This window comes from Gymnogyps californianus, chromosome 23 (assembly GCF_018139145.2).
Source record: "Gymnogyps californianus isolate 813 chromosome 23, ASM1813914v2, whole genome shotgun sequence".
Lineage (NCBI taxonomy): Eukaryota > Metazoa > Chordata > Aves > Accipitriformes > Cathartidae > Gymnogyps > Gymnogyps californianus.
In genome coordinates, this window is record NC_059493.1 from 5,568,567 (window position 1) to 5,594,233 (window position 25,667).

Genomic DNA, 25,667 nt, shown 5'->3' on the forward strand with positions numbered 1-25,667 from the left:
CGGCGTGTTATTGAAGGCTGAAGTTCTTGCCACAGGCTTTGCAGCAGGTTTCTGAAAACATTCTGGAAATGTGCTCTGCAACATGCTTTTCTGCTTGTCTAATCTAAGAAATCTATTTCTTTTCATGACCATATATTTTTTCCCTCCTTCAAAACAGCCAAGGATGTTTCCCCTTTGCGATTTCACCAAAGCTAGAAGAGGTCATTTGTCCCCATCTTCAGATGTGAGACCGTTCCTTGATCTTCAAATCCTTTCCCTCGAGTTGATGCTTATATGACGCTTGTGTATGAGAGAGGTTCTCAGCTCGATTTTGGGAGCAGAGCAGTGGATTGCTCCCTGTTGCTGTTTGATGAGCAAGTCTCTGTCTATTTCCCTAAAGTACTGGGACAACAAGTGGTTGAGTCTTTGTAGTTTTAACAGCACCTTTTGTCTAGGAACACTGAACTTACTCAGAGCTTTGAAGTGCCTCTCCATAGAACCACAGTCCAGCTCCATATTTAACCATTGAGATGAAACCAAGAAGGGCCCAACGCCCTCTAAAATTGCCTCTACTGAGACCTTCAGGTATGATGTCCCCAGCGCACAGTTCTTTGTGTAAACTCAATGCTGTGAGTCTTCACTGCTGAGATTGTTTCCACCCAGGATATATTAAATACCCCACATTTGTTTGGAGCCGGGATGAATGTGTTGGTTGCTCAAGTGGCGTTGCCTGTAGAGCAGGTCTGTTCGAAAGGCTGCATGTGCCTCTCTCCCACCCGCTTCCTACTTTGCTTCCTACTGGCACACAGGGATCTCGTCGTAAGGCGATTAACATGTCCAAGTGCTTATGTATTCTGGCATATTGTTCACCAGGCCCTTGCAAGATCAGCATGGGATGATCAGGCAGGATTCTTTTTTGTTTTCTTTCCCTGGTCAGGTTTGGTTTTTGTATCCTTTATTTTTGTTTCCTGCGTTTGACAGAGACACAGGAGGAAAAACCTTTTTTGTCACTCTCCTATTCTCACACTTCTCCAGATGAGATGTTTGGTGTGCATCGTGCCAGTGTCGGAGCCTCAGTGGAATAGATGCTGTAGCAAAAACATTGCGGAGTGGAGCTGGGTGCTCTTTCTGGAGGAGGGAAACTGTGCTCGTCACAGATCACTGGAATGGCAGTTTGATTCCTCCTGGGTTGTCGCAGTGACTTCCTTCATTTGCTCTTGCTGGATGAGTCAAACAGAAATGGAAAGACCTGAGTTGTTGTAGAGCATCCGTAGTCTGCCCTGGTTTGCTGCATCAGCTGCTCCATGTTTAGTTGGTGGCTTCCCTTCCCCTCCCCGACCACTAGTGAATTTTGAATTCACCTTCCATAAATTCATAGGCTGAGAAGCAGGACACAGGACTCTCACAGAAAAGTCAGCCATGCTTCCTGTAACAATATTATCCCAATGGAAAAGCCTCAATCATTTTTCAAAAATCATTACAGCACTCAGGAGCTTTACCTGAGAGCTACAGATACTGAAACTCCTGCTGTATTTTGCGAATTGAAAGTGGCTTCCAAGCCACATAGGTGGGCTTGGAAAGTATTGTTCTTTGTGCTGCCTTTTTTTTGTTTTTTTTTTTAATTGAAGTCTCTGTAACTGTGTCTGCAGGTACAGATGGTCGTTTACCAGGAGGCGAAGGGTCATGTGCTTTGTCCAGCTGGTACTCGCTGCAAGATGTGCACTGAAGTTGCGTGATGTGGTAGCAGGTACACAAACATGTACGCTTCCAGTCGGAAGGAATTTAGTGAATCATCCATCTGTGATAAGAGCAGAGGATGAACCCCTTATCTCACAATACCATCAATTTTCCAATGGGGAAAACCAGCCGCCATTTCTGGTTTTGCTTAGCCACATTTTGGCTGAGCTTTTGTGGAGTCCCTGCACAGCACTGAAGGTGGCGTCAAATCCTCTAATTGGAGAGGGGGTGCTGCTCTTTTTTGTCTCCTGTAGAAGTTTTGAGGATTCTTCAGCACTTCTTAAGAGAGAAAACCTTGAAGTTTTCTCCTGTTGCTAATTGTATGGGCAAGAGGGGAATAAGAAATTAGCTGTTTCAGATTTGTCAATTTTAAAATCCTATTAAGCTGCTCCAGTTTAATTTTGGTTAAGAGCCGTTTCATTATTAATGCAGAGAGGAAGTCATCTCTAATGACCCTTGGGACATGCCAAAGTGCTTTAAGATCAGTTTGGGTAGTCAGAGATGTGTGAGTAATAAAACGTCTGCTCTGTGAAGGGCCTTTGCCCACCCTTGGCAAGGGAAGCTGGCAGGATGGTCTCTGCCACGTTGCTTGCTGATCACTCCCAACCTGGTGCCTCCTTGAAGAGCCCCCTCCATCTTTTCCTTTTAATCTCTCCTATTGCTTCTCAGAGGTGTTTGGTTTTTTTTTCTTTCCCAGCACAGAAACCTCAAAAGTTAAGGCACCACAAGATGCAATATGACATAATCGATACAGTAACTTTTCAAGCTTGCCAAGACTTTGAATTTTTAAGTGTCTTGCTATCTGTCAGCATGTGCTAATTGAGCCTACATACCCATATGGCATCTGCTCTCTGGAGAAAAGTGTTTCAATAGTCCTGTAGAGTACAGCAAATAGTGGTTGATGTGTAGGGAAGCATTTGCCTGTGAATATTGTATTCTTGTAAAACAAACTTGGATTAGTACCCACAAAGCATATACCTGAGTTCAAGCCAGAGCTTGGGTTAGAGCCTTTGGTGTCATTGCTGTATTACAGAAGAGTGTTAGGGCACTGATGCTGGGTGGGTTGCATTAGGTATCGCACAAACTTAGAAATATTGAAGGTCTTAGTTCTGAGGAGGGTGAGACGGATGACAGTGGGTGATTGCTAACAAGCACAAATATGTGGCCTGTGGAAATGAGGCAACAGCTCTGTTAAACATGAGAAATGGTGGTGGTACTTCAGCCATTGCCCCCGAGCGATGGGGATGCTCCTCTAGTGGCTTGGTAACAGATGCATCTGCTTCAGTTGACTTAAGACATAGCCTGGCATTTCACATTCATAACCTCTCTGTGTGCTGCTATATGCACTACTTGCATTTCACTGAAATCCTCAAAATAGGGTGCAAGTGCTTTCTGGGTCCTGTGCAGGCTGTCTGCAAAGGGGTGAATTTCACCCTTAGAATTAATTAAGCATCTGTCACTGTGGGGAAGGTAGATGCTCTCTCAGATTCACAGATGGATAAACAGAAGGAGAATGGGTTGCCTGCAGCCACGCACTGAGAGGAAGCATAAAAAAATAGTCGTGTCTTTTGCTTTCCTAAGGAAACAAGACATACGCAATCACGTTATGTGTGTTTGTGTGGAACTGGAGTGCTTTTGAACCTGGTGAGCAGTTTCAGTCAGATGTGACAAGAGTCCTGAAAGGTATTAAATTCCCACAGATTTGTGAATGTGGGTGCTGTAGAGCAGAAGGGTGCCTCACGACAAGCATTGAGCTTGCGGTGCTGCCGGTCAGGTGCCGAAGGTTCAGAATCGGTGGAGTTGACACGAGGCTGTTCTGCATGTCCTGAAAGCTGTGAACGCCTCGATGAGCGCTTGCTCCCTGTTCAGCACCCAGAAATGCAAGTGCAGCATCTAAACACAGGAAACCGGGTTTCGATCGTAGCCCTGATTCTGGTAGGCAAATGACTGGAAATTGGGACTGAATTGCTGTGCCACTTACGATCTGTGACGTTGCATAAATCATACCATGGTTACAAGGCTTTTGCTATACCTGTCTTGCTTTGCAACCCTAATTTACTTACTTGAAATCAATAAGGCTGGGGAGGTGAGGGAGAGGCATTTCTCCCGCTGGCCTAAGGACTCGGTTCAGGTCTGAGCGAAGGCACTGGAAGCCATCCCCTTGCTCTGTGCTCTCTATGCGCAGCCATGTCAAGAGGAAAAAATGAGTGTCTGTTAACTTGAAAAAGCAAAAACATGACGTATCCATTGACAAGTACGGGAAGAAAGGGATGATGGGGATGGCAGCTGCTCCATTTTGTCCAGTGATGTTCATGATTATCTCAATATTTAACAGATCATATCCTAACATCCAGATACCCTGCAAAGTTTGGGGGGGGGGGGGCGGGCAGTGTTGTGGTTTGGGGTTTTTTTTTTCTTCTTGCCAGGTCTGTTGCTGACTTATTTTTACTTCACTGGATGCTGTATTAAAGAGTATGGAACACTGATTATTTTGTGTGTGTGTAGGGAAGCTATTGTGTGTCCAGGGTCTTCAGACTCACTTTTGAGGAATATTGATGCCATAAGCATACAGATTTGACTCTTAAAATCAATGGTTTACTCTAAAAAGGAGAGATCAAACTGGACATAGGTCTTGTTTCTTATGCTGTACTGAGTACAACTTGGTGCTTATTGAGTGATACACAGAAATTATATGGATGTGCCAAAAGCAACATGTTTGTATAAGAATCGCTGTACTTTCAGTGAATCAAACTGTGCCTTCAATCCTTAAGGTCTGTTTTGCTGAAGAAATGGTACTTACTAAAGTTTGTGTAACGATGTGCTTATGTTTGATGCTATAACTTGAAAGAGTAAGGATTATCGCTGGCTTGTGTTGCCCGAAAAGCTCAGGCTTTTTGTCGGCTAAGCGCAGTGGAGACCTGTGTGTGAACAGCAGCGCGTACGAACCGCTGTGTTTGCTGAGATCCGACATCTGTCTGATCTTTGATGTTGACCAGGGCCAACGCACAAACCTGCAACGGGCAGGTGAAATGAAATAATCCATCCCACACAACAGAGCTCTCCGTGACCAGCCTGAGAATAGCTTCACCCCTGAAGGCTAAGGCTTAATAATGTTATTTTATGATAACTTCAGATCTACTCAAAATCCATTTAGTTTTCCCATGTCCCATTATATTTTTTGCCTTGCCAATTTCTGTAAGGGTGAGGTCTGCACTTTGTAGGTATTGTTCAAAATGAGTGTACATGCCTGTTAGTTTTCGGTGTCTCGCAACTGTTATTGAGTGGACTGCTGTGGTTTTTAGACGAAGTTTCCTACAGATGTTGTGGGTTTACCGTAATCCAATAAGTTGTGAAGCATTTGTATCACTTGCTGCAAAAATTGAGACCAAAAAAATGGCTGATGAAAAGTACCAGCACATATGTGTGTAAAATACAGGTTAATAAAATGCCCTCACGATTCTGTTTAATAGATTGTCATCTGAGAATCTGTCGATCTTCGTGTTGGAGTAATGAAGTCTTTTGACACTCCTGTGATATAAACACTGATCTCCCTCAGTCACTTTGAGGGGAGGGTGGAAATAGTCTGTCCACATGTACGTTTGTATGGTTAGGACCATGCATTCATATAAAGAGTCTTTGTTTCCCTCCAGGGCTCGGTGCTTCTAAAAGGCACTTGACACTTGTGCTTGCTAAGTGGAGGGGCTTTAGTGCAGCATTATCCTTTCAGCTTCATCAAGAGCATTGATGCCAAGAGGTGTGAGGTCCTCGGTTCAATCCATGCTCTGAACTCATGGGACCAGATACTTGTTGCTATGATGTGGTGACTGAGGCTGTCTTGTGGAGTTGGAGGCTATCGATCTACCTGCTGCTCTTTCCTTGTCCTACCACATTCTGTGATGTACAACACGCTGCAGTTAGGTTCTCGATTTACTTGGGTGAGCTGCAGCTGTGACGGGACCTAGCTCTGTGACCTTTCAAAAAAGGAGGCTTGTGTAGAAAAGAGCGAATCCCTTACTGAAGCCAATGGGAATTTTGTTTAATGATCTTTATTCACACAAGCACTAGGAGCAATGGCTGCTTGCTTCTGCAAAGTTGCCGACTCCTCTTCAGTCTTCTGTAACGCTCCAGCTTTTCTCTCCCCCCTCACCTGTCTGAATAGCAGAGGAGTTTGCCAAAGCCCTGCCATTGGCTTCTTTCCCAGCCTGTTTTCTCATGCAGATATGCAGTCTCTCTTACATTGGACTTGAGTGCCCTTGACACGGTTTAATCTATATAAATTCCCCCCACAAAGTCAGTCTGATCTGAATAGCATTTCCTGACTCATTGCCTTAGCCCTCCTGCGTGCTTTGTAGGAAGCGAAGCCTTGCATACCCCAGAAACAACTGTCAGGTTAATTGAGTTAGCAGGGACCTGTGTTTTGTCTGCAGGGGATGAGGTATGCGGTGTGCTGCATGATTGTTTTCCAATTGTGTAATAAGCAGGCTTGTTTAAAGTTGTCAGTTAAGTCATTCTGTGGGGCAAGCTTGGACAGACTGGGGTGGAGGAGCACAACTGACCATCTTTCCTTGGGAAGGAGTTACCTGAGACCTGGGGCTGATTTGAAGCGATGCTTCCAGCTGGTGGGGACTGAGGGAAACCCCCCAGGGCAAAGCAGGCACCACTCTTCGCCTCGGTGACTCGCTGCTGCTTGAAACTGAGCTAAGTTTCATCTGTGCAATTTGGTGGTTTTAAGCATTACAGCATTTTACCCCGTTCGTGCAACAGTATTGCACTTCTCGGCTGCTGCTGGCTTTAACTGGGGTAAATCTCCAAGGGAGGAGGGAGGCTCTGACGCGTCAAGGCGAGACGTGGATTATGGGACTAAGTAAAGAGCCGGACTGAGCATGTACCTACCAAGATTTCCTTTGTGTTGGGATGTAGGAAAAGCTCTGATCCTGTAAGGGCTGCACACATGAGAACTGCCATTGGAGTCAAAGTGGCGATTCATTTGAGTTGACGTTTACTGCCGTAGGCTTGTTGTGTGTATCCTTCAGTGCAAAACAGGAGGGCTGAATGCTCCTTATCTGTTCTGTAGCATTTGCTACACCTGACAGAGCATATCCAGATGTGGAACAGCCACGCTTAATGGGATATAGGCAGCTGAAGTGCAGAGATGATAGGGGAAAAAAAAAAAAAAAAAGCCCAAGCCCCAGAAACTTTGCTTTGCTCTCTGGAGTTTATTTAGGAAGGAAAATGATTGTGATCAGATGTGTGTGGGTGCAGGGAGGAGATGCTGTAGGTTTGCAGAACTGATGGCAAATAGAGAGTGGGCCTAATCAGATTAGAGTAACTTGGATGCCTCTGTGCAAAAGTGGGTGTTTGCTTGGAGATAAAGCTTCGCAGTGCTGCTTTGGAAATATCCTGGGACTTTGGATAGGTGCATCCTAACTGCCTTCAACGTGTTGCAGAAAGTTTAGCGGTATCTGCTCAGAGTCTGATGTGCTTCAGCTAGGGCACGTCTTCGTTATGCAACAGGCTGAATGACACTTGAATTGAAGCATAGATGTTTGCCGCTCCGTGTGGGTGTAACTTGGTAGACAGCGATCCTCAGGTGGGGAAGGGGGAACAAGTGCCTGGAGTAGAGTGAATGTGTTAAACTCGGGTACTAATGTGGAACCGTGGCCTCAGCCTGGCTATAAATTACCACCTTGCAAAGCAATTTCAGATTTTACTGTGTTCTCACTTGCGATATATTTGCGAGGAACTGTAGGTGTTTCGCCTATGATTCCTTGTGCAGTTCTTTGAGTCTTTTCCAGGGTTTGCAGAGGGTATTTTTCTGTCTTCTGTGCACACGTACACTGCACGTCTCAGACTTGGAGACCCAAGGAGGTAGTTTTCTTAGGAAAATCTGCTGGTTGCAGAGTATTTGTCTTTCAGAAACAAAGCTTTTGAGGGAAGCATATTGTTTATGACTTAGAAACTTTTCTTGATGAAATTTACAGCCTGATGCAGGAGGTCAGGCAGGCTTGCTGCAGAACAGCCGGTAGTTGTTAGAGTATTCCCCTGAACTGTGGAAGAGCTGGGTACCCAGTTCCTGCTCTGCTCGCTTCCCGTATCCCAAAGAAGCATTTTAAGTACCAAACTGTCAGATCAGACACCGAGTTATTCTGACTAAGCTTGTTCTGTATTGTATATGGATAGGTTTACAAAGGCAGATCCTGCAGCTTTAGGAACAGGACAATCCTTTGGGATAGCAGTGATTCGGCTTTGCCTTCTTGCGCCGTACCAGATAGAAGAGAATTTGAACTTAAATCTCCTGTCGTTTCAGGTGGCTTCTCTAACCACTGAGAGGCTGCATCTTCTGGGTTGGATTGCTGGGGGTTTTTTTTAAAAAACCTTTCATAAGGTCTTGTTTTGTTCTGCTGTGCTGCGAAAACAGGTTGCAAACCATGACTTTTTTCATGAAATGTAACTTGTTTTTTTCCAGCCAGCCCACAGGGAAGACGTTCAGCACCCCGAAGAGTCGAACTGACATCCTCACTGCCAGGAAGGCAGGCTATCAGTTTAAGTGACAGCTTTGTTTTGCATTTTAGCATCTCTCCAAGGATGACTGACTATCCTAGGGAGAAAATGTCACCTGATTTGAAGCCGCCTTGTGCGTGGATGCAGGTAGGCGAAAGATGATATCTGAGCTAGCTATGAAGACGTACCCTTTGCAGGAAAAATATTTGTTCTAGTCTGTAATCAAACATGCTGTTTTCCTTTGCTGATGAATTAGGTTACTTCAAGTATCTTAAATAGTAGGGCACTTATATTTTTGAAAGGTCTTGCTGTTTATTTTATTTTGGCACACTCCCCTGTGTTAGGGAGCGACTGCATTTGCAGCTGGACTGGAAGGGCTTGGAAGGCAGATACTAACAATAAACAGTCATGGACAGGCCAGGAGAAACAGCCATTTCATGCAGGTTTTCTGATGCAGTTGTTACTGGGGTGGCACATCTCATCGCAGCTTTAGAGCAGTCTCATCTAGTCCCACTAGTCATATCCCACCACTAATGGCCCTGAAAAACTTCCGAGTTGAATAACAGGAATGCAGAAAAAAAAAAAGCTTAAATTTTTGCTATTGAGTTTACCATTGCACACATGTCCCTTAGCTGATTTGGGACTACCGTGTTCCCGTACATTGTGAAGATGTTAGAGTCCCCAGCCACCTACCCTCTCTTCAGATGCTGACTGATTTTCATATGCTGCGCTGAAAAATGGCTGTTTAGGAACTGATTCAGGAGGAGATGAGTTGCCCATGCTCTTCAGAGCTAAAGACTTTAATCCCGTGCCACATGGTGAGGGCAGTGATACAGTTTTAAGCTAGTAAACTGGAAGTTGATTATAGTGTCAGCTGGAGTGTATTTTCTGCCTGTTGATGTTGTATCTTGGAAATTTGGTGAATCCAAAGGAGTAAAGGAAGGCTCAATTCTTTGTTGCTTTCTCTGCTATCTAGTGGGTGACGTCAGTGCTGTGGGGGTGTTTAAAAACACTGCTCAACTGGTATAGTCTGGTGCTAAGGGAGAGGTGCAAGGCAGTGGAGAATTGGGCAAACAGCATACGGGATCGCTATCTGGTCACAGGCGTCTTCCCATCCAGTTTGTATCTGGTTTTGACAACAAGATTTGTTTCTGGCTCTGAGCAGTACACATGAGCAAGCAGCTGTATCTGTATAAAGTTTTTCATTTCTTGCTTAGTATCTTTCTCGGAGTGCTCTTTGTAGCCTTTGGGCGTGAAAGTCACCAATGAACAAGCAGGAAAAAAATCTTTTTGAAGGCTTATGAAAATAGCCAGAGAGATGGAACCAGTAGAAGTGATGAGCTCATGCAGCAGTAACCCTGGCTGCAGCAGCTCCTTATAGTGTTTATTCAACAAAAAAATTAAAAATGTCAGCTTTCATAGCAGGAATCTGACCCAATTGCCACTGAAACCAGTAGATTTTCTTGCTGAGTTTAATAGAGATTGGGTTAGGATCCAAGTACATAGGTTCTACTTAGGAACCTACAATTTGTAGGTAGAACAGAGCAAGCTGGGGAACCAGAGGTTTTAAAGCATATCAGTACATAAATGCAAGCATTAATAACTTTCTATGGTTTGAATTGTTTTTTTTTCCCTAAAGGTCACTGGGTTTGGAAAAAACCTTAAGAAATAAGACAGGATCTTTGTTTGGTAATGTGCTGTTAGCTTGAATCCCCAGCTGGAGTAACAGGGTGTAGAGACACTGGAGCCTGTGAAAGAGAAGCCTGCCAGCCAGATGCATGCGAACATTTGAATACGTTCAACAGACTGTGGGCAAAGCAAATGTCTGCATTCACCGCAAAATCTTGCAGTGAGAGGTACCAGTAAAAATTTTTAATCAACAAAATAGCAATTTTTTGTTTGCAATAGCAAACAAAAAAAGGGGGGAGGCTTGTCACATTCACCTGAAGCGCACAAGAGGTGAGGACCCCCCGTTCTGGAGTCTTCTGAAAGAAGAGGTAAATCTAATGACTCAGCTCACCAAGCTCCTGGAGCTCAGAATGGCTGATGCCAGTAGAAGCAGATGGTTTTATGCTTAATTGTGGTTCAAATTAAGCACTTGTGTCCATGAGTCAGGCTAAGATTAGGATGGGGTTCAGGATTAGGCTCTTAGAGAGGAACTGGGAGCAAACAATTTCCCTTTCGTTCCCAGATTCACATCCCCGTCTTCATCTACCTATGTGCTTTCCAGCTGCCGTGACAGGTTTATTTGACAGAAAGTATCCTTCAAATCCGAAAGCACATAAAAGCAATTTGTGAGGCAGCAACAGATGCATAGATGTTAGTAGCATCTGCTGAAGGCCGGGCAGGGAAGAGGAGTTGGGTAGAGCATGTGTGATGTGGGTGCTCCCAAGATTAGCACGCCCTGCCGAGCATATGGAGAACTTGAATAGCTTTTCTTTAGCACTTAGTAAGTGGAGTTCAGATTTGTCCAGATAAATGTGATGATTCTCCATGCTAAAACAGAAATTTTTTGGTTTGCCCCCCACCCCCCACAGGCTAACAGGTCTTGATGGAAGAACAGTGAGCAGATTTGAACTTGGCTTTTGACGGTAGGAAGAAAAAAATGTAACTTAAATGCTTGGCTTGCTTGGTTTTGTGTTTTCTGCGGGAAGGGTAGGAATCTGTTTTGAAACTACATAGGAAGTCTCAAAGTAAAGATGCCAGATTTATAAAATATTTTGATTTCTAGGACTCGTTTGAGACCTAGAAGTTCATAAATTTGACGATTGGTGCCCAGTTCTCCTTTGAGCTTCCTCATAGCTTGTCTGGAACATCTACTTAAGGAGTGGCAAATATTTTCTCAATACGTTTTGGGAGGAAACTTGAGAAACATATATTTATTTTTCTGCATTGTTGAATATATTTTTTGAAAATATTTGGTGTTAGAAAGTTCTCTATATAATCCAAGCAATGTAGATGAAAACTTCTGAAATAGAGGCTTGTGCGCAAGTTGATTAGATTGGTCTCCAAAATCCCGTCTGAAGTCAGTAAGATATTAATCAGCGGTAGAACTGTATGAGTGAAAAGATAAACACAGACTTTGTTTTGCTAGTAGTTTCAGAAGAGGCACATAGTTGCTTTGATTCAAAAAGTTTATTTTGTTTTCACATAGATCAAAATATTTTTAAATTTCTTAATGCTCTTTTTTACATTACAATAAAAAAATCTGAATAATTAAAATTGAAATGTATAACTTTGGAAATGTCCAAATAAAATATTGTACGGTTATGTTTCTTTGAACCTCCTCACCCCCAACCCATTACAGAAATCAAATTGCTGAAATCGGTGTCACTTTCACCGCTGATACCTGTTTTTCAGTCCCAATTTGGCTCTCCTTTCCCTACGCCTTCTGCACCCAAAAGGATTGAAGGTAAATTTTGCTGGAGTACTTCAAGATGGATAAGACATCATGATCCTTTAAAAAAAAAAAAAATTTTTTTTTAAATGGGGAAAAAAAATCCTTCTCTTACAAAAGTGCAGTAGGAGACCTACAACACCGTTCCCATCTAACTGAAGTTGTCACTTCAGCCTTGTGCTGGTGCTCAGGGGAGAACTCACCTTTGAGCATGCTGCTAACATCTGAGGGCTGACCGGGCTCTAAATCACCCATCTAAGTTACCTCCTGCTAATTGGCACTCTTATTAGTATTCTGGACAGAAAAGAAATGAATGTGTCACAGGGAATTGCCCTCAGGCTAGGTGCCTGCAGAATAGGCATGTTGGGAGAAGTTGCTGCATCGCCTCCGTACCTCTTCTGTGAATACAGAGGACTTATTTCTTTCGTGCTCTGTTTCTACAGCTGTCAGTCGGGGATGCAGCAGCAGCACCGGATTCACTAATGCGAAAAGACAGCATACACTGAAAGCCAATGCTCTGGAATGGCACCAGCTAAAAGTCAATTTTAGTTTTCCAGTGGAACTAACAAATAGGGTCCTTGGCTTCCGAAAAATGCACAGAGCATTAGTTGGAAACCTTCTCTGCTTTTTCTCTGCTTCCCTGCCCTGACTTAAAAGAAAAGGTTGAAAACATTTGAAAATATTCCTCTTTTGTTCTATTTCTGTAGAAAGTGCGTGGAGAGGAGGGTTATGCAGGAAGACCAGCAGCGTGTGTCACATAAGGCTTTGTATTGGTGCCTTTTAGCAATATCCTGAGAAATTGCAGAGTGGGGGGTCTGAACTGCTGGTCTGTACCTACCTGTACCCGAGAGGCTGCCTGCCAGGAGGTACTTGCTGAAGTTACTGCTGCTGACGGCAGTGCCTCTCCCCAGGAGCCTAGGAGGAGTCGTGCAAGCTCCCGTGAAGCCGCTACCAGCAAGGGCTGGTAAGCCCTCTTTCTGTGTAAACTGGCCTGAGAGATTAAGTGACTTTTCCACAGTCATGGGGTGACAGTGGAAGTAATTTCAAATGTGTCTGTGTTACTTCCATGTTCCATGCTGTGCTATTGTTTCTAGAGCAAACTCCTCCCATATTCTACAGATTTGTCACCATATCTCCTGCGTATACTGACAGCATGGGGGGGGGGGTGTTTCCACGTCATGTGGAAATTAGACCTGGGTTTTGAAATGTCTTCCTGAGCTGAAACTGCCACGTTGGATCCCACACCTGCTATGACCAGAGTTTTTTGTCTTGATCCAATAGGCGATTTGTTTCACGTGGCTTCCCAAATAAGCACAAATCTCTGTACGCAGTACTGATAAATAACGCTTTTGTGAGGGATCCATTTTACCTTGACAGAGAAATAGGCTTCTGCTGAAGTGGCGATGGTGATGCAGTGCTTATTTCCTTCTTTGCTTAAACCCTTGGGACATTGGGGTTTTTTTCTTTCAAACTTCTGTCATTTTTGCAGCAAGTTGATACTCCAGCCAGCACACTCTTGGCTGCTTCACGCTGTGCTCTTTAGAGGTAATGCATGCCCACAGAAAGTATCGTATGTGCTCAAACAATATTGGTAACGTTGTCAAGTTCACTTCTGTCATCTAGCTGCCTCCGCCTACGGGAATGCTTCAGTAAGCAGGCAGAAGCAATCTATTAATACACAGTGTGGAAAATTGGTGCCTGTTAACATATCATCTAAATTTAACTCCGAGAGCCATGTTCATCTTTGGTATGTAAGTTGGTTGACGTCAGCCGTCTCCTATAAATTAGGAATCAATTCTTCTGGTTTAAGGCCCATTTTAGGTTTATACAAATTCAGAATACTTTTGAGTATCTACGTGTGTAATGGATTAAATTAAATAACAGGTAATATGCTCTTTTGTTGGCCTGTGAGTTGTCTGCTCCTATAAATAGTGGAGAGAGCTGAGCTGAAAATGGAGGTGGGGGGGGGTGTCACGGTTTGTGTTGGGATGAACCACCGAGGCCTTTCGTGTTTGGAGACTGTGTGCTCTATAGTTATTGACTAAAGCTGAGCGTCTGCAAACGTCTTCAATTTGAGAATGAATATCTACTCTGTTTCTTTCTTCTATTTTGAATTGAAATTCTATTGCAAACCACTCTGATTCTTACAGAGCTGCATATTTCAACAGAATGACATTTTCCAGCAACAAAAAGCATTCCCTGAACATTGTTGACTGACTCTTAGTGTTGCATGTCTTCTATCTATGTCCATGGAAATGGAAAGACCTCAGAGCTGTGTCAAGCCATCCAGCAAGCAGATATGAGATGTTGATCAAATTTCAATTTCTATATGGTCAGTTATCTTTACTTTTTCCACAGGATTAAAACGTGCATACCAGGTACAAGTTACATACACAAGATGAATGTATCTTGCCAGTAGCTGTAAGTGGCTGCAGTCACTGGGCTATGTGTGTTCCTAACTGGGGGTCAATACAATTTTAAAGCCACATTCCCCTTTCAGTCTTGAGGGCTTGATTTGCCAAATTGCTCAGCACGTTGCTTGCACTTTGCGTTTTGTCCATGAACAATGTTGTCAAAAGCATTTGGTGTCAACGTGCTGAGCTCTGCTGAAAATCTGGACTTTTATCTGTTCTTACATTGGTTGTGGTTAGACATCTTTGGAAACAACTATTAGAGAAAATATGTTCCCCATATTCCAGCAGCCTTAAAACTCCTGCTATCTTAGGGGATGAACACATTTTTCATTTCCTAGGAGCTTGGTGAAGCTGTTCTTGGTTTGGTTTTGACATAGCAGTAAAAGACTCTTTGTGGTACCACCGATTCTTTCCTCTCCAAAGAGATCGTTTTTGGTCTTTTCTTTCCCACATTTGCAAATTATTACAGGACTAACAGGATGCTGCTGATACTTAATCTTTTTTTTTTCTTCCAAGTATACATTAAAGGTGATAGGAGCTATAGCAGCCTTTGAAACAATTCCATTTGAGAGGAACCACTGACTTTGGAAGTTACTGAGTAACTTCAGGTAAAATTAACAAACATTGTAAATAATTTATCCCCGTTACCTACCCTCTGGCCGAGTATCCATTTTAATATTGTTTTATGATAATGCAGAGCTAAGGAGTACAAAAATATACAAGGAATAAATTTTTAGCACATTTTGGGGTTTTCTATATAGCTTGAGATTCGGAAATTGCCCATTGCGTTTCAGACTATACTTAGCCGTAGGGATCCAAGGACCTGAGCTGAGCCTGGAGAACGGACTGTCGTAAGCATGACAGAAATGCCCAGTGTGAGACATGCCCCTCTCTGAGGGCTGTCTGTAGTGCTGGATGTACCAAAAAGAGCGAAAGAAGACAGGAAAATAGAGAGCAGGAATGTGACTTACACAGGGCTACCCAACTGACTGCAAGTAAATAGGAATAAGATAAAGGACTTCTGGTTTCCATGCCTAGCTGCTAAAACAAGACTGTTTGAGCTGTGGTTCGTGGACAGTGATGGTGCTGTTTTTCTTTTCCTAGTTGTTTGCAACCTAGGAGAGCAGAGTAAGCAAAATACCTCCATCCGCTGTTTTCCTGGACACTCTCCTACTATTGGACTTGCTGTACCTCTTCTCCCTGTCTGCTTGTTTTCCAGAGCCCAGGCTCCTTTCTTTTTCCAGTCTGCAGTCCGTCTGTGCTGTGATATTGCTTCTCTTCCACTGTGCCGCTGTCACAGAAGCGGCAAGCCCTCGCTCCTTCCTCACTGACAAATCAGGCTCTCCGCAGGCTCCAAATTTTGCTGTGCCCTCTTCTCATCCTGGGGATGAAAAGCTTTAAAATGAGAGGGAGTTGGATGCCCTTTATATGGTGGTTATGATGGCAAACAGAATCTGTGTATTTAAAGGGCTTTCTCTAATAGTCTACAAGTTTTCTACAAGTGTGTTGAAACAAAGCCCCAAAAAACAAACAACTTGTCAATTGCTGCATAGTTTTAGCATAGGTTTTTAGCTGCCTTTAAAACCACCTCAAAACTCAGCTTTATTGATTGTGTTGTACATGGGATTTGTAGATTGGGCGTTTAACTTTAGGTTGGTTTTATTTAAAGACTAGCTTTCATGAAAGATCCTTTGACAAAGTGGAATCTTTACTTATCCCCGCACTTTATAAACACACAGTGTAATATATTGTCAGTGTAGGGTAACACTTTCAAAACCATCTCTAAGTTTCTTAGATGTTAATGTTTTATCATATCTAAGGGGAATTCAGACAGTTTTGAGTACTTGAACCATGTATTTTCCTTTTATACAGTGTGTATTTGCATCTGTATAGGGAAAAGTTGTCTTCTGAGGTGGGGACTACCTAAATAATAGCTGCAGAGTGTTCAGGGCACTTACAGGTCTAGCTGCACTAGTGGTCTTAAGGAATTTTGAGTAGTGTGATATAAAAGCCTGCTCTGTTCTGTGTTGAATCCTAGCTTGTGCTTAAACGTCCTTGGACCAAGCAGTTCTGTAAATATGGCCAAACATAACGTACGTGACCGTAGTTAGACGTGAGTAAATGGGGTTTTGTGATTCTTTGACCTTCTGTAAGTTGAATTCTGACAAACCCGTGCCACCTACTCTCCTTCCTCTGTGGATGCCATGGTTCAGCTGTGTTATACAGTAATTTGGGGTTTGCATATAGTCATCTCATACTGGAGTTGGAAATGTTGCACCTGGCCGATTACTATCAACAGCTAGTAGAAGCTGGTTAATCCTCAATCCCTGCTCATCTCAGAATCCTTATAACTTAATTCAACCTAATAAGGTTTGTCTGGTTTAGATAGCGGCGTATCTGCTAATATGTACATCTATATTCCTTTTCATGCTTTTGCATCCTTTACCAAACCCTTGGTGTTCTTCAGGTTTGTCATTGATACGATAACATATGTACCCAGTTCTGGTATGGTCAGTCCGAGCGTCTCCCTGATGACCCTCGAATTGAGCACTTGTAACGCAAGGAGAAGTTAAAAATAAAGCTGTGGCATGGCTACTGCTGCAGATGGTTTCACTCTTGGACAGTGCTAGAAGTGAGCGGGTTTTTATCCCCTCCTGTGCTAGTCATGGAGAGAACTTCTGTTAGAGCAAAGGTAGTGGCAGATGGATTGACGGTAACTCCTATTGATGAGTGAACCTTTCTCCTGCCTCCCCGCTTTCACTATCACTGACCATGGGGAGAGAAACAAATGCCTCACTATGGCCAAGATTAAAGTTAAACCTGTAAGTAGGATCTTCTTGGTGAAATCTGTATTTGTATACTGGTACAGAAGGTTTTTTTCTCCGCCATTGCCTACTTATTCCCCTCCTGTACTTGTATCTAACATTTTTAAATCCATCTCTCTCGTGCATCTGATCTTAGTATTGTGTTGCAAACAGAAGCAGTTTTCCACGCTAGAAATCAGCACCGCAGGTTGTAATCCCTGCTGTGTCAACCTGGGTTCCTTGTCACTTCCAGAATAGGAACTCTTGATTCTTCTCATTGAGAGTCTCACCGAAGCTTGCAAGAAGCAAGCGTCTGTGAGCTTTTACATTCAACAGAGATGCTGCAGTGACATGAAAAGAATAAAATGACCTCTTGCCTTCCGCAGAACCCTGAAAAGAGGGGATTCTTTCAGGGGCAGTAAAACCAGTCCCAACATGGAAAAGCTCTGGCTTGCTGGAGGAAATGAATTCATCTTGATGTTTGAGCCCTTTAACAGTGGTCCTCTCACTGTGTAACCTGTTCTGAATTTTCAGTCTTTACAAGTTTGACACTCCCATGACCTGATTTCCATAAATGCTGCCCGTTTGCAATGCAACCGGAGTTTAATAGAAGCATGGGACAGCCTGTGCCTCAAAGGCCATGTTGAGGCAATGTAAATTCTGCTTGATCTTTTCCAAGTGACAAGGCTTTGGGCTTCGGCAAAGCCTTGAGAAATGTGCTGGTGCTTAAAGAAAGCAGAGAGCTGCCTAGCATGGACTAATAGGAAATAAGTTTCTGCACTTGGCTTGTGGTGGTTTTTTAGGTGCCTGAATTAATAGCATGCAAGTATAAAGAGAGGGAGGGCAGGTGAAGGAATAAGTTTGGTTTAGAGATGGGGGGCAACATGCGTTCAATTACTGCTATGGACTTCAAATCTGATTAGGCACTGTGGACAGTTAGCATGCTTTTTGCTATGTCCCAACATGCAGCATCTTCGGATTTGTTTGCAAGATGTTTTAATTTATATTTTTTTTCTGCAAAGCTCTGTTGTTGGTGGTCGTATTTATGGGTTGCACTAACTTTTAGTCCTAACTTTGACTATTTGTATGACAAAGTTTTGCCTTTTCTTCTGGTTGTGGAGTGCTAATTCAATTGCAGATAGTTTCAATGGGCCTTGTACTAAAAGAAGTCACTGCAGCCCCTGGAATAAGTGTAGCCAGTTTTATCCTGTAATATTTCTTTCCCCCATGCATCTTTGTGAGCACTAATTTCTATCTCGGGGAGGTTAGGTTTTTTTCTTGGACCTTTTTCTTAACCTCCTGACCTGCCTTACAAAACTGGGTGCTGTGCAGCTGTTAAAGCCACAATAAATGAAACAGAGCCGAGGTCCAGAACAACTGAGCTTTTCCTTCTGTTACAACAGTATGTTCAAAGCTACCCAAGAAAGAAGATGTGACTGTCTGACTTGGATGAAAAGGCTTGGCAAGGGGCCTTGAAGAGGCCACTACAGAGAGAACCTAAAAGTCAACGTTATGAAAGGTAGTCACAGCTCAGAAGTCGGCGCCGCAGAGAGCGAGCGCGTGACACGCCCATCGGTAGACTTTCTATGGCTTTGTACTCATTCCCAGACTTATCCAGATAAACTGTGGAGAGCCACAACAAGGAGAACCTGGCTGACCTTGGGGAGCCTTGGAGGGCAGAAGATGCACGTGGCGGATACAATAATGAGACTTACCCTATTGTCCGATCCTTCTCGTCAGCAGCAGGCGGCATGTGCTCTCGGGGCCGTTGACTAAGGATGAGGTAGTGACAGAGCAAAGGTGGTGAGACTGTTGTAACTTTGTAGGACTTCTTTTTTACTTCATCCAAAGTTGCACAGTGAGCTCGGAGCTTTTTGATACCTTAGAGGCTGAACGTTAGATCTGATGCATCGGAAGCAACTTGCTGCCGAGCCAGTTGAAACACCTGGACAACTTGTCTTTAATCCAACAAAATGCAGATTTTACTTAAACCTGCATTAGGATGGAATTTCAGATCAAAATGAGACCAGCAGTATCCTCTAGCCGAATTCATGTAGAATTAGTAAGTTACAGGGCGGTGGTGTTAATATAAGACTTAATTATCTTGTAGGCATTGCCTGCTACTGTTCACTGCAATAGCATGCTCTCCAGAAAGAGACCGTAGTAATGCCTTGATGAGAGAGAAAAGGAGCGAGATATGAGATGTTTATCTCCTAGGACAGGTTCACCTTGACTTGGTTTTGCTTTGCGGGTTTAGGTGGAAACACAGCTGTTAAGCATTAATTTTATATTTAGTGTTTGTGCACTCCATTTGTTTGTGCAGCCAGTTGCGAATTAGCTCAGGTTTTACTTCTTGCTGATGTGTTCCTTGAAGCTCAAGTCTGACCTTTAGAATTTTTATGAGGTTGTCATGTCACAGCACTACAGCGACAACCGGAGGAGGAACGGGCCTTTGGAGGAAATGCTGAGATCAGTCCCAAGCACTTGACCAAGGCACTGACAAAGGACGGTGTCAGCAGAAGGTAATATTTTAAGAAAATACTTCTTATGACCTCTGTAACGGTCATTATATTTTGTGGCCGAATTGCCACTAAAATGACTTTTTAAGCCTGAGAGCCAACATACCTCCCCAGTGATGTCTTTTGGATATAAATAGACTCAGTGAACTCTTAAATGAATAAGGCTGATGATCCCCATAGGTGCTTTGCACTTCTCCTGGATGTACGGTGCTCAGGGGCATAGATTCACGCTTGGTTTCTCTTGATTTACAGGAGTGAGGGGGTCTCAGTTCTAGTTTCATTTTTATCTTGACAGTTGATATCGTGCCCTTTGCAAGATTGCAAAGGAATGACCGCAGACCAGCAGTGGACCTAGGTGCAGGGAAGCATCTGTATCTTAAAATGTCTCCCGGGAATTAATAACGGTCAAAATCTCACGAAGTCTAGCCTGAAAACTTGACTCATGGGAACAGGTATGTAAGGTAGTTGTTTTTTTTTTTTTCTTGAGTGTCTTCTGGAAATAATGGGTTAGGAGCCAGTAAGGTAAAAGGCAGCAAAAAAACAATTTGACAGTGTTCAGTTTCTTTAAAATTCCTCTCTATTTCCAGTTGCATAGGAGCCTGGTCTGCTCGTGACCATCAGCAGTAAACTTGTACGGGGATATTTACAAGGCTAGTTTCAGTTTACTTAGGCTATTACTCTAACTTTCTTTACACTGTAAAATTTTGAGAGGTGTCCATATTTCAGTGGTGGATTACATCATGTGTAGCTGTGGATATATGATCTAGTCTATAAAACAGTAGATGCACTTGGTACATTGTTTTGTAAAACATGGAGGGGTTTTTGGAAGGAAAAAACTAGTAAGTTGCTAGGTAAAATTCTGCTTTTAGTAAAACCAGTGCTTGGTTAAATTTATGGTTTAACAAAGTAAATGAAATTGCTTTGGATTTACATTGATGTAACAGTGCAAATTGGTCCATTATCGGCTCTTCCTTATGGACACGGTACTTAGGGAAAAATTACATAGGTGCAGTTTCAAGATAGCGCTGGCAGAAACTAAGTCTGAACTGAAGCGACTCAAATTTAGCCTACAGGTAGGAATGATGATTTGCCACTTATTTCTCTTTCAAACTTAAAAGCATCTGCAGGGTATCCTGCAGTGGTCTTTTAAAACTCATCAGCTGGTTTAAAAAAAAAAAAAAAAAACAAAAGGAAGTTTTGGGTTTTTTTTTTTCCCCCACAGCGTGTCATCCAGTGGTGGAACTCATTGTCGCAGGGTGTTTTGGAGGATGAAATTTCAAATGAGTTCAGAGAGAAAATAAGATACACTTACAAAAGAACAGTCTCTAGGGACCAATAAACAAAGATGATAATCTAAGTTGTTCTGGCTTGGAAAATCTACAAATTGCTGTTTCCGTGGAAATTGGAAGAGTATATGAAAAGAAGGGATCATTAGTTGTCTGTGTTTCGTACATGCGTTTACTAAGCGTCCACCAAGATCAGAGAAGTGATCTTGGGACCTCGAGACCTTCAGCCTGGCCCACAACAGCCAGTCTTCCATTTTGCTGCCGTGAGCAAGGGTAAGTGAAAAGTTTAATGAAAAATAGGAGACTCGGACTGAGCAAAATCCATATATAGATAACGCTAAATGTTTTTCAGGCAAGGGGAAAGGTGCAAGGAAATAATTTTATAGTTTTTTTTTTTCCCCACGTTATCTGAAGGAAACCTTTTGTGTTTGTTGAAGTCAATGTTTCGTTTTGACTGGGTGAAATGCTGTAGTATCTTGGAGCTGAAATGTTCTCATTTGGGGAACGGAGGTGACTGATCTTTACTCTTTTTCCCCAAAACTTTCAGTCAAACCCTTTTTTTGTATATCCTTGAGCTTTCAGTGAGCTGGGAGGGGAATAAGAGGGTGTGTGGGGGGTTTTGTTCTTTGCCTTTTTTTTTCTTTTGTTTGGAGAAGGCACAGTGACTGATACCTTTCCAAATGACAGTCCTCCCTCAATCTTGATACTGTAGCTCCCTTGATCTTGATACGGTAGCAGGATCAGAAGATGAGCATAACTATAACACAGCTTCATAAAAACACGAGCTGAAATGGAGATTTGATTTATTTATTCTTGCGAGAGTCACAAGGCTGATCTCTCAAGATCCAAAGCTCCTGGCGTTACTCCCTTATACAGCCATCAGCTTTTCACTGTTGCTGAAACAAACTTATTTATTTTTATACCTAACAATATTGATGATAACAGAGAATCCATGTCCTTGGAAGATAAGGAACAAACAGCAAAATTTTGTTTTGTGGATTTTCCTGGTGGTATCGTTCTTCTGTGCTCCCCTCTTTGCCCATGCAATTGAATAGTCTTTGAAGCCGACAAGTAGGCTCTGGAAGTATGGCATAGTTCCTTTCATAGTAACTTTAATGCGTCCTGATTAGAAATGGAAGTGATAAGCCTGTTTTAAAGGGACTTTTCTGCTAAAGGTTTACATTAAAAATTAAGGTATTTCATTGTGACAATTCCTTGCTCTTTCTGTCCCTAATAAACTCTGAACGGTGTGATTAACGCATTGGGATCATCAGAATTGTCTCCATTTATCCAGCTTCTATGAGGACTGATTTAACTTAATAACTCTCATGTAGCCAACTTGGATAACATGATAAATACCTGCTTTACTGAACTACTGTTATTTCAGACCATTTATTTTCATTAATCCATCACTCACTTTTATGTTTCACCTCCTACCAGAGTTGCCCTGGAAATGAATTCCCATTTTTTAGGTTGCTTGGTGCTATTGAAATCATCAGCAAAACTGCTGTTGTACCAGGCAGTACAGGATGGGCTCCTCTTGGCACCCTTTTGCTTTTCATTACTGCGCCCCGCTTTCCATTACGGCATCCCCGCACAGCTTTTTAGTTCACTTGTAAACAACGAAAATGGAAAAAACTGTGAATTGCAGAGTACCCTCTCTTCCCAGGGGAGATTCTCAGCACTATGTAGGATGGGACTAAGTATTGTCTTAGACACTGATGTGATACTGATTTCTATAGTCTGAGCAATCCCCAAAATATCACATGTAACTAAGAAAGTGTTGCTAGTGTTGTCATCCTCCTAATCTTTATCTCCATTTACTCTGGTCCCCGCTATATTGATGTTACACAAGGACATAACAAAAGAAATGAACGCTTCTGAATTTCCATGTTTTATGACAACCTTGCTATCATTAGCATTTTTTTCCCCTTCAGTTTGCTGCTGCTGAAATCCATGGACGGTTGGAGGCAGCCTGAAGTCTTTGCGACTGGGGAAGGCGCTGCTTCAAGTTAAAGAATCAGAAGTAGAGAAATGTATAAAAATGCTTCATTATCATTTTGACAATTTTGTGATCTTAAAAATGAGAGAGGAAAGAAAGTTAAATACAACATTTGCACATTTGCTGAAAAGGACAACTGTTTTTACCAAGATTTTACCAGAATTGACAGGTTTCCCGGAACAATTCCATGAAATGACATTTTTCTAGAGCAGAGAGATTCTTTCAAAAGTATTCTGGTGAGCTCCAAGAAGGAGTAATCTCTAAGTGCTCTTCCTGTGTTAACCCATTAGTTCTATATTACATTTGTACCATCAGATGCCATCATCTGTGGCGTGGTGAGTGTCTGCAGATTAGGTAAAGCTCGTACTTGCAGTGTATTCAGTTCATAAACTCTCTGCAGCAAAATAGAGAAATAGTAGTGCCCAAGATGTGGTTTTTTTGAGCTCAAACAGCAAGATGTCAGTGATATGAGATGATTTTGTAGTCTTTTGTGAGCTGGTGTGATGGAAGAAGGAATTAATTGGGAATTTCTTTTTATATTTTATGGTCCTCGTTAAGAAATCGTATCCTTGGCTGGTATAAATATGTTGTGGTTTATTGATTTCAGTAGAGCAACTCCCATGTTCTTCTGCCTGAGATGTGGTCGACTTGCTCCTGTTTCTGAAGCTTGGAACTAATTATTCTTTGTCATAGTTGAACAAGCAATTCTGTCTAAATTTAAGAATTGCTGTCTGAGGAACAAGTGAATTTTTGAACGGGTGGAGTCTGATGGGAAACAGATCCCTGCCAGTAGGCTCAACCGAGTCGAGTGGATGAAACATTTATTGCATGGGATAGAACCAGCTTGTGAGGTTTGAACATCCTTCTGAGCATTCTGTTTCCTAGTTCAGCACCGCAATCTGTTCAAAACAAGCCAATTTTAGTTCTTTTACGATGGAAGCGAGCCATTTTGTTCATCTTAATTCAAAATTTCCCATTTGTGTTATGTGGAAGTTTGGGATTGACCTGTCAAAAATTTCACGGGAGGGAAAATGCACGAATTGGTAAGCTGCTTTTGGGGTAGTCAGCTTTTGTTTAACGGTGACTGGGTGCACTTCCACAGCGTTATGTTTTGGGGTTTTTTTTAAAGACAATAGAACAGAAGGATTGGGATTGGCTTTAAAGAAGTACAGAATTGTTTGCACTGACTGTGGTATGAGACAGCGATGGGAACGACTGGGTGACTTGATGGGAATGGTGGTATCATTCTCGAAAGGATCTTTTCTTCTCTCATTAGCTGTAGATGGAACGTGTAGATTAACCTCGCTAAGCTGGAGCTGGTGTCTGTGAATACCCCTCGCAACAATGCAGGGGATGTTGTGGAAGCTGAATGAGTTTACCATGAAAAGGTGGGGAATGCTCATGAAGGGGTTAGCTGTGTCATCTGGAGTGTAGTGCGTCTGCTGGGCAGATATTTCTGCTGGCAGTGGCAAGGCACATGGGAGATGGATGGTTTTTTTCAGGTGTAGGTATGACATGAGGATGCAGTGCAATCACTTGCCTCCTTCAGGGAGTGACTCCTAGCATGGATCGTGGACAGTTGTTTGCTGACCTGCTTTTGAGGTGTGAAGAGTCCTGCTGCTGAAGAGACTGCGAATGGGACTGTGATCCCAGGTCTAGCATTTCAGCAGATAGGTGTTCATAACCAGTAATGATTTAAAAAGGAAAAAAAAAAAAAAGCCCCCCAAAATGTACATACCTTTTTTCTTCCTCCCCTGCCCACATGCACACATTTACATTCCTACCATTGCAAAAGTTGACGCACATTTCAGTTGCCATGGAGGGGTCATCAAGTCAAATCCCATTTTGCATCTGTTTCCCTCTCAGTTAAATAGCATCGGGCTGGCAATACAAAATATAAAGGAGGGGAAAACAGTTTGGTTTGTATGAAATTGATGCAGCTTGTACCTCTTGGAAATTCCACTGATATATAATGGAAGCCTTCTGTGCCAGAGAGTCAGAAGTCTCTTCTGACATGTTGATGGAAGAAACTCTATGAATAGTAAACCAAAAATTTTAGGATTTGTTGAAATTTTGAGTAGTGTTTTTTCTGAGCATATGTCTTTTATGTCTATTTCTGTGTTGCATTTTTCCCTCTAACGGCTTTACTAGTGAATTTTGCAGATGGATCTGGAAATTGCAACGTGACCTGAGCTAGATTGTTTTGAAGCTGTTAGGTACTTCCAGATTCTTCTGTAATCATTGGGACATGAAGATGCTTAGCACTTGTGAAAGGTAGGGGATAGTGTTGCTAGGGGATTGTGTTGAAACCTGGTTTAAGAACTCTTCTTCAGTGTGGTGACTGGTCATCTTCCCTGAAGATGACTTCAAGTGGCAGGTGACCCAGTAATGGTCAAATCAATTGAGTAATGAATAAACAGGCTGATAAATTCTTTGAGAGGTACACTGCTCTTCATAAGATCAAACTTGTTATCCTGAAGGCAATTGAAAATAAATTGAAAATGGAGAAATTGACACTGGCAAAATAAGGCTTTCATTTTAATCCATGGAACAAGTTCTGTAGGAATGTCATTTGTTCTCAATCAGTGAAAATCTATATGATATTGAAGGTTTATGAAATGTTGTATTCCAGGCTGGTATAAATCGGATGGAGGAATGGCTGAATGCTCTTGCGTTATCTGGTTATTTCATAATTCCGTCTGGACTAAAAAAAATAATTTGCCAATTGTTTAGGATCAAATATCCTTAAAAATAACAAAAGGTGGTGCGTAAAGAAACATTTCATGAATTATTACCTGAAACATTTTTATACCTTACTCTCCCCAGCTTAAAATCAGTCAGGAACTGAAACACTACCATATGATTGAGCTTGCGGTACAGAGGAAGTCCAATATATTTGTTTGCAGTAGGCTTTTTGGTAAGCTCAGTTTACAACCCCTTAAAAAGGATCTGTGTTTTGAGGACGGGAATAGAGTATTTTTTGAAAACTGAAATATAATTAAAGCATTTCAGATGGGGTGCTCCAGCA

General features: G+C 42.5%; 1 long non-coding RNA gene across 1 annotated transcript in view; it reads left to right on the forward strand.

Moving 5' to 3' along the window:
* The first annotated feature begins 1,647 nt into the window (after positions 1-1,647).
* The window catches only part of LOC127025376 (uncharacterized), a 74,274-nt gene continuing 50,254 nt past the window's right edge, over positions 1,648-25,667 (forward strand). The window contains exon 1 of the long non-coding RNA XR_007767661.1: positions 1,648-1,726. This is a non-coding gene — a long non-coding RNA (uncharacterized LOC127025376). The remainder of the gene's footprint in view (positions 1,727-25,667) is intronic.